Source organism: Gallus gallus, chromosome 7 (genome assembly GCF_016699485.2).
Source record: "Gallus gallus isolate bGalGal1 chromosome 7, bGalGal1.mat.broiler.GRCg7b, whole genome shotgun sequence".
NCBI classification, from domain to species: Eukaryota; Metazoa; Chordata; class Aves; order Galliformes; family Phasianidae; genus Gallus; species Gallus gallus.
In genome coordinates this window covers 11,629,009-11,641,620 of record NC_052538.1, presented here as the reverse complement: position 1 = coordinate 11,641,620, position 12,612 = coordinate 11,629,009, and the positions used below count along the sequence as shown (strand labels likewise).

The window sequence follows — 12,612 nt, the reverse complement described above, 5'->3', positions numbered from 1 at the left end:
TCTCCATGAGAGCAAAACATCTCAGAACACCCTTGCAAGCCAAAAAGAGCACTCACACTTCACGTGAAGGGGGCTGAAATATGGGAAAATTAAACTGGCAATACCTGATTGTCACTCTTGGCAGACAGAGCTGGGGAGTGGACACGTTTCTTTCTCCAGAGCCTTAGCACGGTGTCGTGCAGTCAGCGGTATTCCCTGTCCCTGCTTTGAAGCACTCTGTTTCAAGGATCGCACTCCTGAAAAAGCCAGCAGTTTCCAGTTTGTAACTCCTCACGTTAATGATAGCCATTACCCATATATCTTTTCTTTTTAGAAAAATAATCACTATACACACGCAGGGGAGCTGCTTTTGCCTATGGATTTTGCAATCTGAATTAGGAAGTTAATATAAAACGCACAGAACCTGGCCTCTGATTATAAGTTTTGCTTTATAAGCGTCATTAAGTATTATCCTTCTTTGCCACTAACAGATAACACAGACAGCTTTGTTGTGTGCATGCTAACGTGAGATTTGAACAAAAGCAAAACAGTGACTCAGAAGGGATAATGGAGATCTAGTTGATACCTAAAGCAAAAATGAATGAAGAGGTAAAAAAAAAACCCACAACAACAGACAACAAACAAACAAAAACCAAACAAGTGATTGATAGCTTTAAAGATATTGATATCACAGAAAAAAAGAAGTTGCAGCAATGGGAAAGGGGAGATGGCCAAGGACTGGACAAAGATGTGTCATGAAAAAGGAGAGCTCTGAGCTTCAGCATGAAGAATTCAGCGAGTAGTCTGTGCTAGGCAGGCTGAAATGAGATGAACCTGGAAAGGAGCAGCGCTCCCAGCGGCGAGAGATAAGGTGGGTGGTAAGATACCAGCAGGTCTAGCTCTTGGAACTGCAGTCAGAGTAGCACAGCTGAAGGTGAGGCATCCGGTATGGGAACACTAGAAGCAAGCAAGGAACGACTACATCTGCCCCGTGACTACTTTTTCATTCACCAGTTCTCCCTTCTTCATATTCATTCTGCAAGTATTTGAGGCTATCAGACACTGAATGTAAGTGGATTCATTCCAGGTTACTCTGCTTCACTCTGCTGCTGTTATCTTGTCACACTTAAACTGATCTGAACCCCACCAATGCAGGACTGTGCTGGCTGCACAGTTTTGCATTTGCCCTGAGCCGAGTTTGAGCTCATCAATGTAGATTTGAGCCATTTTTTAATTGAATCCATGCCTTGAAATCTAAGGGAAAATGAAAAGGAGTTAGAAGGGTCAAAAGATGCCTTTCCAGAAAGTCAGTTCTGTATGTTTGCAAACTATTGTGAGCAGAAGACATATTGCAACACGGGGTGGGAAGCAGCTATTAATCTCTGTAAGCGCACTTCGGTTTAGTTCAGTGTAATTTCACAGCTTTATCTCCACATCCTTTCATCTCTTTCTCTAGAACAGATCTTGTTTTGCCAGCCTAGCAAAAACCTTTCCCTTCAATGCCCTCAGCTGGCATTTGTCACACCTGCCCTCCTCTGTAGTCCTGATGCCCTTTCAGTGAGCAAGTGGTGCCAGGGAAGGTCCCCTAGTCACAGGCACTGACCTGACCTGGTCTCAGGACACTGCTCACTGTCCCTGCAAAGCCTTTAATACAGCAGATGGGAGGAATATTTACACCAACACACAATATCTACACCAGCCAGCACCAATCCTGCCTGTTCTGGGATGAGGAATAATACTGACTTCTTTAGTACTGTGGATAGAGACCTGAAATCAATCCTATCTAGAAGAACCTGGGATGTCAGAGCTTTCACAGAAGCGGTCTGCTGGCAATAATAAAATAAATAAATAAATAAATAAAAGAAAATAAAACAACTGGCATATTTAGTTGCTGCTTCTAGGGACTTGCTCTCCTCATAAGTGGAGTTACAGCCAGACCTTCAGTGTCTGAGTCTGCACTCCTTCACTGTGACTGTTCTGCTTAATGCTAATCTCATCAGCAAACAGCATCTGGGGAAAAGCAGAAAGATTGGGCTGCTGCTGCATTCTTGAGATCTCTGCTAATGCAGCCACTCAGGTGCAGCTGCAGTTAGATATGAGTTTGTGCAGCCCCAAAAGCTCTTTCGCTGCTATATGAGGACTAAGGACGTAAATGTATCCCACAGGTACCTTCTCCATTGCTTACAACTCCTATACAAATACTGTCCTGAGAGCCCAAATCCTTTTACCTCATGTATCTATCCATCACCGCGCTCATGCTCAAAGGACATCCATCATTTTGTAAATACTGAATAGTGTGCGCTATAATAGTCTCAGCTTTTCTTTTTTTTTCTAAATAAAAATGATACCATTGGTGTCAATGGAGATGAACTACTTGGGTGATAAAGGAACATGACTGCCTTGGCCAGAGATTATCTGCAGTGTCACCTACAAGAGAGCAAATAACAGCACTACTTACTGCATCCTTCAGGAATAGAGCTTGAGTAATCTAGCTTTATGCAACTGTGTTGCAATATATTAAGAAGAAAAACTTCAGTCCTCTGCACACAGGTAAATCCAATATCCTCTGTTCCATGAATCAAGCTCAGCTATTAATCACGGTAATCACCAGCACTTACTGTTGGGAAAACTGTAGTCGTTAAGTCTGGGTATCTACAAAGTCAATTTGCTGTAATGCCTTCTCATCTCCAGCAGTCTGTGAGAGCTTCCTGAACAACACCTATTCCATCAGGACAGCATGTTACTGACTCTAATACTGCACTGAACTCTCCTCACTGTGACTGGCCTTTGAACAATGACCGTGTGATATCTAATACCTGCCAACCCGTATGTGCCTTTCTATCCAATATATCATACTTTCCCCACTCTGGCAATTATGGTGAAGACTCCCAGTTGCATCAGTGCTGGCCTGACAGCACCCAAAAGCCTCTCAGTAGGATATTACTTCCTCCTTGCTGACATGGAATTAAAGAGAAAAGTCACAACGCTGAAGACCTCTCACTCCTGAACCGGAAGGGTGAAAGAAGCCTCACGCTTCCATACTGCGATATCACACGTGTTTATCCTGCATTAAACACTATGTTTAGAATAAACCAATTAGAAGAGTAGCGCAGCGGTCCATGCAGGAGGTGGCTATTGCAGGCTGTGCATCGTTGCCCTCTACTGGACAGACTGCGCCTGCTCCAACATGGAGCCCGGGCTGCCAAAACCCAGCCAGGCAGGTGTTTCCTTTAGGCACTGATGGAATATGATTGTCCACTTACTGAGCATTGCCTTGATACCTTCAGTAACCTCACTGAGCACCACAGCGATGGCTGAGCTCCTGCCACCTAGATAAAGACTTGATGAAATATAATTAAACACAACACAGGTAGCACTCGCGAGGATGAGGAGCCAACAAGTCAAAAAAACAAAACCAAAACCAGCCATGTTTCAGGATGTTACCTTACGCTTTCAAGCCTCCTTGAGTGCTTTGGAAAATTGTCCTCTGCTGTGCATGAGTACACAGTGTGCCTGCATGCATCTGTGCGCTTGAGCACATCCTCTTCTCTGACCATCCAAACCCCTGAACCCAGCCATACTTTGCCATACTGCTTAGTTTATTTTTATGCTTCCTGCCCATGTAAAGGCTCTTCAGGATACAAATCTTGCCAACTTCCTTTCCCAATCTTCCATTCCAGCTGACATTTTCTGTGGATGCTTGGTGAGCTGTTCTTCAGCCCTCAGCAGCTTACTCAGTGTTCTTTCTGCCTGCTTGCCGCGCTGAGGCGCTTCTGGGGTGCCTTTGGTTCACTAGGCTGGTGTGCCCTCCATCACCTCAGAGAAGACCTTAACAAGTCTGAGGTGTACACATATGCCAATGCCACAAACACACAACACAGCTGTTTGTTGAGTTGTCTCCCAGGAATGCAGGGAGATGCCTGCTGCAGGTTCCCCTTGACTGTATGCACTGAGCCCAGCCCTGCAGCTTCTCTCCAGCTCAGTGACTGCTGCTGGCTGAGCCTGAAACAGGAAGAGGGCACAACCCAGATTTAAGCAGTATGCTTCTTAACTCAGAGAGCTCTGGTGCAAAGCTCTCTCCGCATATGCTCCAGATAAGCTTTGTCCACGCATCAGCCTTTCTCGTAGCTGAAGCCTGGCTAGCTGGGAAGGACAGCATTGCATCTGCACCACAAGGAACTGACTGAACGCAGAGATGCAGCACATCAGGACTTCTCAAGGAAATGTTCGTGGTGCTTTCCTGCCTGTCTACAAGACTGATGTTCAGTTGAAGTCACTATGTCAAGTGTAGCCTGAAAGATGCACTGCAAAGTATTACAATTTCTCATATATTAATAGGGATATGAGGGCTTATTTCCTCACAAGGAGCCATGAAGATAAATCCAGTCATGACAGAGAGGTGCTCAGACACTGAAGAAACTGAGGAGACAGCATTTTGTTATCTGAGTGTCCCTGAAAGCCAGATGTGTAATTTCCTAGGCGGATAAATTCAGCCCTTGTTTTGCAGCTGATGGAAAAAGGTGCATAACAGCTATCAGTGACATTTCCCATCTGTGTTTCCTCAAGAACTGCCCAAGATATCGTGTCTCACTGACTGCACGAGCCCAGAGCTCCCTCTAGCACCGCAAGAGGAATAATGCAGTTGGAGTTTAGGCAGCGCTAGATGAAAAGCTTTGTAAAGAAGTATCAGAAAAATACAGGAATTCTGCTGCTTTTCTTCACTTTCGACCAAAATATATCCTAGGAGTCAGTTGTGTGCACATAGCTAAGCACAGACATCTTAAGAATTAAGAGGGAAACATATGTACAGGGCAGGAAAATGCAGGATCTTATTTTACATGCTTACTCATAAATCAACGGTGCAATTGCACACAGCCATCCTGGTCATTAGTTTTCTCAAGGCAAGTGCAGACGACTCTGGTCAACAGTTTCTATGGAGGGAGACTGCTGTGATGTGCAAATGTAACCAACAGTTACATGCAATGTAACAGAGAAAGACATAAAAGAGGAAAACAGAAAAAAAGAACTTAAATAATGGGGGATAAAATAACCCTCAGGTCACAGTGTTCAGGTTGGATCCTTATGCTGTTTTTCTAACCATTCCTTCCATTTTAGAGCATTTGAAAGCAGAACATAAGACCACCTTAGCTGTGCAAAAGCTCATCCAGGAGTACCTAGATAGTCTGTCTTGAGTGATATATGCGAGTCTGTGACTAACTTATAATGCAGTTTTCAATGACTGGTACAGAAGATGCAAGACAAGGTAACAACCATGCTAAATGCCAAAAGCTCTTCCAACACACGAGTGAATTAGATGAAACTTCAAGGAAGTGACTACTTTTGTAAAACAGCTGTGCATACTACAGATAGTTTCAGGGTCTTTTTTCATAAACTACAAGGGCTGTCACATCATTTGTGCGTTACTGAATTGCTCAAAATGGTTTTGTACAATTGTTTGTAGCAAGTATTATCAACAGATAACTCTGACAAAAAATAACCACCCATATGTATAACTATGCATGTGTGCATTGTGTGAGGCTATACTCTTTTGTTTTGCAGACTCCAAAAGTACAGCCACTTCCTAAAATTTACTATTTGTCTAATGTATACAGAGGAGCCTACTGATAACAGAGCTGACAACAACTTGAGAAGAAATACTATTAGTGTTGTTTACCAGAGCTCACCTGTCCTTGCCCAAACCCCACCACACTCCCTTTAGAATCCTGATGGCCTAAATGGCCAGCACTTCCCCCCCCCCAAAAAAAAGCCCAGTACTAGAAAACAGACAGACTGGGGTTAAAATATACTCAAACAGTCTGAAGGAAGACTGGGAAAGCACTTCTCCCTCAGCTGGACAATGAGGGAGTTATATCAGCTGCTAACACTAAGCTTTCACCTCTGCTTTCTCTTGCAGATTTGCTCCTAGAACTCTTTTGCTCTAATATGAAGACAGAACATAAGTAGGGCTCATGACCATCCTCATTTCCTTCCTTGTTCTCTCACCTGCTGAATACGGGGATGGCAGTTGTGTTCCTTGCCAACAATCAACAGCTCTACAGCTGTTGTTTTCCAAATAGCAGCACCTTCAGCCTGTTTCATTTGCTTGCCCCTATAGATGAGGAAAAAGAAAATAACTCAGCATGGCACAGACCCTCCAGGGAAAGAATGAGGTCTGAAAAACCCTACTTATTATTACTGCTACAAAGAATAAAAAGAAATCTGACTGAAAAAAAAAAATCAACAGAAATGTTTTGGAGCATTTTGGATGCCCAGCTCTGTGCTAGTGCCCCCATCCTGTCTGACACTGCTTGCCTTTGTATATGATCATGGCATAAATGCAGATTAGAATTTCATACTGTGGATTAGCAATGAGGATCCACGAGCCAAAATAATCTGCTGTTCTCATGCATTATATCAGAACACTAAGTCTAGCAAATACAGATAAAAACAGGAAAAATAATTATACACACGTAATTGAATAATAATTATATATAATATAATTATAATACATACTTATGTGATTATTATATATGTACATATATACATATATGTGTAGAGATATATATAAAATACACATATATACACATACACACGATCTGTTGTGCCTATTTCTGTGTTTAAACAAAACAATTATTGGGGACTCCCCTCTTTGCATCATCTAGCCAGTATATCAGCCAGCAAGGCACTGAAGAATGAACATAATTTTAGGCACATCAGGAATAAGAAATATTGTTGACTCATAGCACTTAAGCATACTACATTTGTGTATGTCAGTCAAACCGAACTGATCTTTACCTTTGGGACATAATATTACACTGTAATTTATATATATATATATATTGTCCAGAGGTGACTTCAGCACTCTCTGGAAATCCTGTGCACTTCAAGTTAAGTATGGTTCAGGTTTCTCTACTCAAAGCCCTTTCTATTGCAGTGAAGACCCCAAAGCTCACAGTAACTTCGGTGCTAAAAACTACTGTCAGGGAAACAGGAATTCAGACATCACAAAAGCAAAACACAAATTAAAGACAAATATAGAACAGCTAGTTTCTCTCCAGTGTCTTCTGATAATTACCATCACTATTTGAAAACAAATTATTCCTGCTAGCAAATAGATGAAATATATCTTGCCATGAAAAACTTGCGCATTGTGCTCTAATGTGACAACTACCAACTGGATAAAAGAGATGCCACAGAAGGTGTGCAAAGCAGTTGAACGCTAAATAAAAACAGGACAAAGCCAAGAGAAACCAAATCCACCACACATTTGTATTTTATGAAGTGTTTTATTTACCATTTCTTTCTGCAATGTCTTAATCACCACTTTTGTTTGTAATCTCAGAATAAATGCCATCATATCACCTGAAGTGTTAGTCTTGGGTCAACATTTGAAAGACCTTACCTTACTAATGAGTATAATGCTGACTGACTGCGATATTTTCTGTTATCACCTATCCATAGCAAAACAGTTCCATTTTGCAGCTGTTAGCTAATCTCACTAGTGATACCTCAGATCACTTTGCAAAGAAGTTCATACATCTGAAAGAGAAGAGACTTTTTTCATGGACTGAGCTTCCTGAAAAAAGAAATATATATCAATTTCTCTATGAGAATGTTGCTCTTTTTTTACTGTTTGCAGCTGATAAACCTAGGCCATGGCAGCTGAAGGTGATCAGCTGCGTTCCAGGGCAGTCTTTGTAGTTGCTTTTCAAATGTTTGGGTCATTAAACTATGGCACCAGTCTACAGCATTGTAAGCCAAGTCACTCTGTGTGATTTAAGGTCAGATTATTATTATTTTTTAAAATATATTTCAGTGCAAAAGACTTTTGGTAGATGGGGAACATGTATAACCATGTATAACCATGTATACTTCCAGAGCAGCTGGTGGCTAATTATCCCCAGCTGACCCTGACAGTTACAATATGGAGAAATACCTTCCCTCTTGATACCTCAAGAGACAAAATAATTAGTATATATATTTCCATCTGTGGCCTTCACATAGACAGAAAAATTTAAGAAATAAAGTATACATTAAATAAAGAGTAAAACAATAATCAAAAGTTAATGACATTGGAAGAAATTAATTGACGTTACAATGACAGTGCAATCCTTTTTGAAGCTCTTCCTCTAATTTATTAGCTAAGAAGTCCTCTTTGTCCACCACAGATAGCTTTACATCTTTCATATAGACAGCCTTAATAATTTGCCACATTCCGTTTAACAGAGATTCTTCCTTTCGTGGTGAGATGAGGAGAAAGGGGAAGAGAAGAAAGATTAATTTAGTTAATGGTAGGAAGTTGTCCATTGATCTTCTGTTACAAAGAGTGCCCCTACCAGAAATCAGCAAGTGAACCATCTCACCTAGTATCCAGCCTAGACACCCTTAGTGGAAAGCACCAGGTGTTTTCAGCAGGTGATATAAGAACCCACATACAAAACTTACATTCCAAGGAAGTTCCCTTCTTATTTTAACAGGAAATTACTGTCTGAAAAGCACTGGGATATAAATCTCATCCCCAGACTCTGCTTATTTCTTTTCCAGTGCACGGCCTAACAGTACTTAGACCACAGCAGCCACTCACGCCAAGCTTTATCCCCTTCTGAAGCATAGCTATAACGCTCTGAAGATGCTGCTACCATCCTCATCATCAGCAAGAGCAATACTACCAGAGTAGATGAAGGAGAACATACTGCAGCAGCATAATTTTCTCAGAATGCCTCCACTACATTTAAACCTGTAAAACACAAATATGGTTGATACTCTCCAGCAGAACTGTAATGAGCTAGACAGGTTCCCTAGTAGATACCACAGCTGAGATCTACTACAGTGAAATGGTGAACGAGCAGAAATTCAAAGGCCCAGCCAGAACACATTTAGAAATACAAGCCCCGATTTAAACACCATGCACTCCCTTACTACACATAGAATGACTTCTTAAAAAGTAAAATGTGATCAATTCTGTGCCTTGCTCAAAGGACTCAAAGTAATATTTGCTTGCAATAATCAAAGAGGTCACTATTTGCCATTGTGAGTTGAGATCAAACACAAGTTTTCAGTAAGTACTTGTGGGATTACACAGAAAGCCCTGTTAACCAGGTAAGAATTCACTCCAGAGAAGCAGCTGCCATGAAGAAACATTTTCATTAGTCCCACCCATCTGAAACAGTTTAGACATCACTCGTATCAAAGTAGGACCTCCTCCTGTAACATCACAGTCCACTATTTCCCAGGTTAGGGTTCCTAACCTGTGAGGTTCATACCTCAGATGATGAAGCAGCTGTGGTAGGTTGCATTGTCCACCTAGCCATTCTTCCACTCCTCCCTCCTCAACAGGACAGGCATGAAAACAGGCTGAAAAAGCCCATCAGTTCAAAGACAGGGAGATCACTTACCACTTACAGTCATGAGCAAAACAGACTCAACTTGGGGAAAATCAATTTAATTTATTGCCAGTTAAAGAAGATTTGGATAGTGAGAAACAAATGTCAATTAATGCAATACCTTCCCCCTCACCATGCACTTTTAAAACTGGTAAAGCCCTCATTCCTGAGATGATGATCTCTTCTCAGTAGGAAGTCAAGAAGGTTCTCACCTTCCCACATCTCCTTCCACATATAAAAACTCAGATGCGGTAGCAGCTTTGTCAACAATTAAGAAGACAGACGTTATACCAGCTTGCATTCAGAAGATAACTACCACACTGAAGATAAAGCAAATATATGTGGTTACCCTTCTAGCTTTTATTACACGTGAGCTCACAGCATAAATAACACCAAGATCAGCTATAAACAATTGCTTACCATAAAAACATTTACCATTCAAAGTGAACCACTTCAGTCAGAAGAAACTGCAATGCTGAGCTGCACCTTTGATAGCTTTCTATCTCCTGCAAGCAGCTTTGTACAAACTTTACTTCCTCTTCTGTTTCCAATCTGGCTTCTTGCTGGTTTTAACTGGAGTGCTCTCACAGGTAAGCAATCCTAAGAAAACATCCGACATCTAGTGAACTGAGAGATAAAAGTAGGAGACAAGGAGGAAGCACCTGCACTCTTCAGAAAACTGGAGTGTCATTTGCAAGAAATACATAATTAATTTCTAATTTTTTTACTCTCCCACTTAATTTTAGTTTTAAAAGAAATATCTGAGAAATGGTTGCATTTATCTCTGAAAGAACAGCACCTCAGTAAAGTAGAACTGTATTTTTACCATAATTATTCAAGAAATAAATAATGGATACTCCGATCTAGGACAGAAAGTAATTTCTAGGCAAAAATTCTGACTAATTAGCTGTTAAACTTTAGGGGTGGGTATTTTTTCTTTTTCTTGTGGAGGGCTGATGATGAAGGAGTTCCAGATTTGACCAGTATTTTTCCTCATGTTGTTTATAAGAAAGGGTACACCGTGAGGAGCATGGATGCTTGCTTTTAACATTACACTCTTTCATTGCTTATCCTTTCTCTCAGCTCCCATTCTTAACACAGCTTAAATACAGCATGCTTGAGAGTGGCTGTCCTACGTGCTGCCAGTTCACTCAGCATGGACACTGTCCATCACGTTTTCTATACAAGATGACCTCCATTTCCCCTCACGGTGGAAAACAGAATTCCACAAGCTATGCTTGGGGAGATAAAAATGAGGAGCCCTACAGTCACTAAGAACACAAATGCAGCTGATGTTCTTGGGAGTTGGAAAAAGAAAAAAGATTTATTCTGCTCAAGAAGTACTGCAGGCTACATGCATAGCCTCAGAGTTAGGCCCTAGCTCAGTTAGGCCATAAATTTGGATGACCAAATTCAGTTGAAGGCTTTCTTGTCTTTCTCTTTTTCTTGAGACCTAACCATTTGTGATGTCATTGGTTTCACTAAATCAATACAAATGCCAAGTGCAAAGAAAATTTGTTTTACAATTTAACCATCTCTAGACTTGATGTGACCCAGTCGTTCACAAACAAACTATAGTTCACAGATGTTGTCATCGACATGCTGTTAGGTGATCAGGTCAGATAATGCAAATGAAAAGGAGGTACCCTCTTGTGACAGGGAAGGTGGTAAGGGTAAGGATTCTGGTGTCATTCATTCCCCCCCCCCCCCACTCTAGTGTGGGTTTGGCTCTACAACTGCTGTGCTTTTTTTCTGCATACAAAAACACTGACCTGCATATGGGGCTGCACTTCTCTCTCTCCCACTGATCTCCCTTGACACATGCAGCTCTGTTTCTGTCTCTCCTACCACCACTTGGTGGTCCTAATTACATTTTAGATAATACATAGAGGCAGACTATTCTATAAAGAGTAGAAGCAAAGTCCCAGATCTTTGCTGGAGCCACTGAATGCAACGTTTAAACAAAGAACAGACATGAAATACTGATAATATTTTAGTGTTACTCATGCTTTATCAACACTGCGATGCTGCAGAAAACTGAGTATATTATAAAAATAACCAAATGGCAGATCCAATAGTATGCAAATGTTTGCTTTCTAGTTGCTTCACACCGAGGACACAAAAGTGTAAATACTTACAAATCCCCACACTACAAAAAGATTTTCATCCCTAACAATCTGTACTAGAAAAAATGAGAAGGAGGAACAAGAAATCTGATTTGTTTTAAGCAATGTTCTTGTTGGAATGGACAGTCATTTACAAGAGCCCAGCACGTGATCAAGTGAACTGCACTGCAGATTGCTAAGAATGATACTGGTAAAAACATGAATTTCAATTATCTACATAAAAGGCCTGATTATATGCTCTCTAAAATACATGCATCATTTAACTATAGTCAAGCGTAACTAAAACTGTATTAGTCAACTACATACAAGCTTCTATAGGTTTTTAGTTTTTTTAATGTATACAAATCCACGTGCATATATCAGTTAAAACCTCAGTACGGAAAAAAAGTTGCGCTCAAGTTCTCATATACATGCCTTTTGCAAGGTTTTTTCTATCTAGTATAGATAGACTAATGGACCACTGATTAGGTTCTACTGCTGCAGCACCCAATGCTCTTAATTTTCTAGACAGGGAAGACCCCTTAGGACAGGAACACTCAGTATTTGACCTCAGAAAGCTTTAGAGGCTTTTTAACCTCTTTCTGTACTGGAACAGGATGTGATCCTAGATGCCAAACACCTACTGATACCTCCTATGATAAAGTATTGCTGTTGTTATAATTCCTTCGAAGACTCCCCAGAAAACACATCAAATCACTTTAAAAAAATACACATGCAATTTGTTAGATGGGTTACAAATGGAATGATGGTAAGATGCAACATCTAGCTGTAGAAAACCAACCCACCCACACTCCTGTCATGTGATGCCATTTTTGCCTTCCTTTTCTTCCCACAGATCATACCTTAGTTGCTGCTTGTTGGATAGACCTGCTGGATAGCTTCTGACCTAAAAAAACAACACAGGGTGTTTTATACTTGCTTTTTTCATCCACCAATGAGTTGTATTGATGTTACCATTACAGATGGAATAGGTTCTCGTGTTTATTCATAAGAAAGCTTGTTTGGCAGGGAAGGGTAGACCAGGAAGAATCTTCTCATCAGTGTTTCACGAAGAGTAGTGCCTTTCCAAAGTCTCATCCTCAGCTATAATGCACTTCCTATCCCAGATTCTTTCTACCTAGTCT

The 12,612-nt window shown here is 40.9% G+C and overlaps 2 protein-coding genes across 3 annotated transcripts in view; both read right to left on the bottom strand.

Annotated features, from left to right (window-relative positions):
- Nucleotides 1-9,855, bottom strand: part of PLEKHM3 (pleckstrin homology domain containing M3) — a 132,718-nt gene extending 122,863 nt beyond the window's left edge. The window contains exons 1-3 of the mRNA XM_040703912.2: nt 7,382-9,855; nt 5,983-6,088; nt 105-236 (exon numbers count right to left, since the gene is read on the bottom strand). The gene's annotated coding sequence lies outside the window, so the exon portion shown is untranslated. The remainder of the gene's footprint in view (nt 1-104; nt 237-5,982; nt 6,089-7,381) is intronic.
- The window catches only part of CARF (calcium responsive transcription factor), a 36,715-nt gene continuing 30,085 nt past the window's right edge, over nt 5,983-12,612 (bottom strand). Inside the window, exons 15-16 of one of the 2 annotated variants that reach the window (XR_005861487.2) lie at nt 7,382-12,374; nt 5,983-6,088 (exon numbers count right to left, since the gene is read on the bottom strand). The gene's annotated coding sequence lies outside the window, so the exon portion shown is untranslated. Of the gene's footprint in view, nt 6,089-7,245; nt 12,375-12,612 lie in introns of those variants that run through there. The other variant, XR_006939868.1, reaches the window with a different exon arrangement.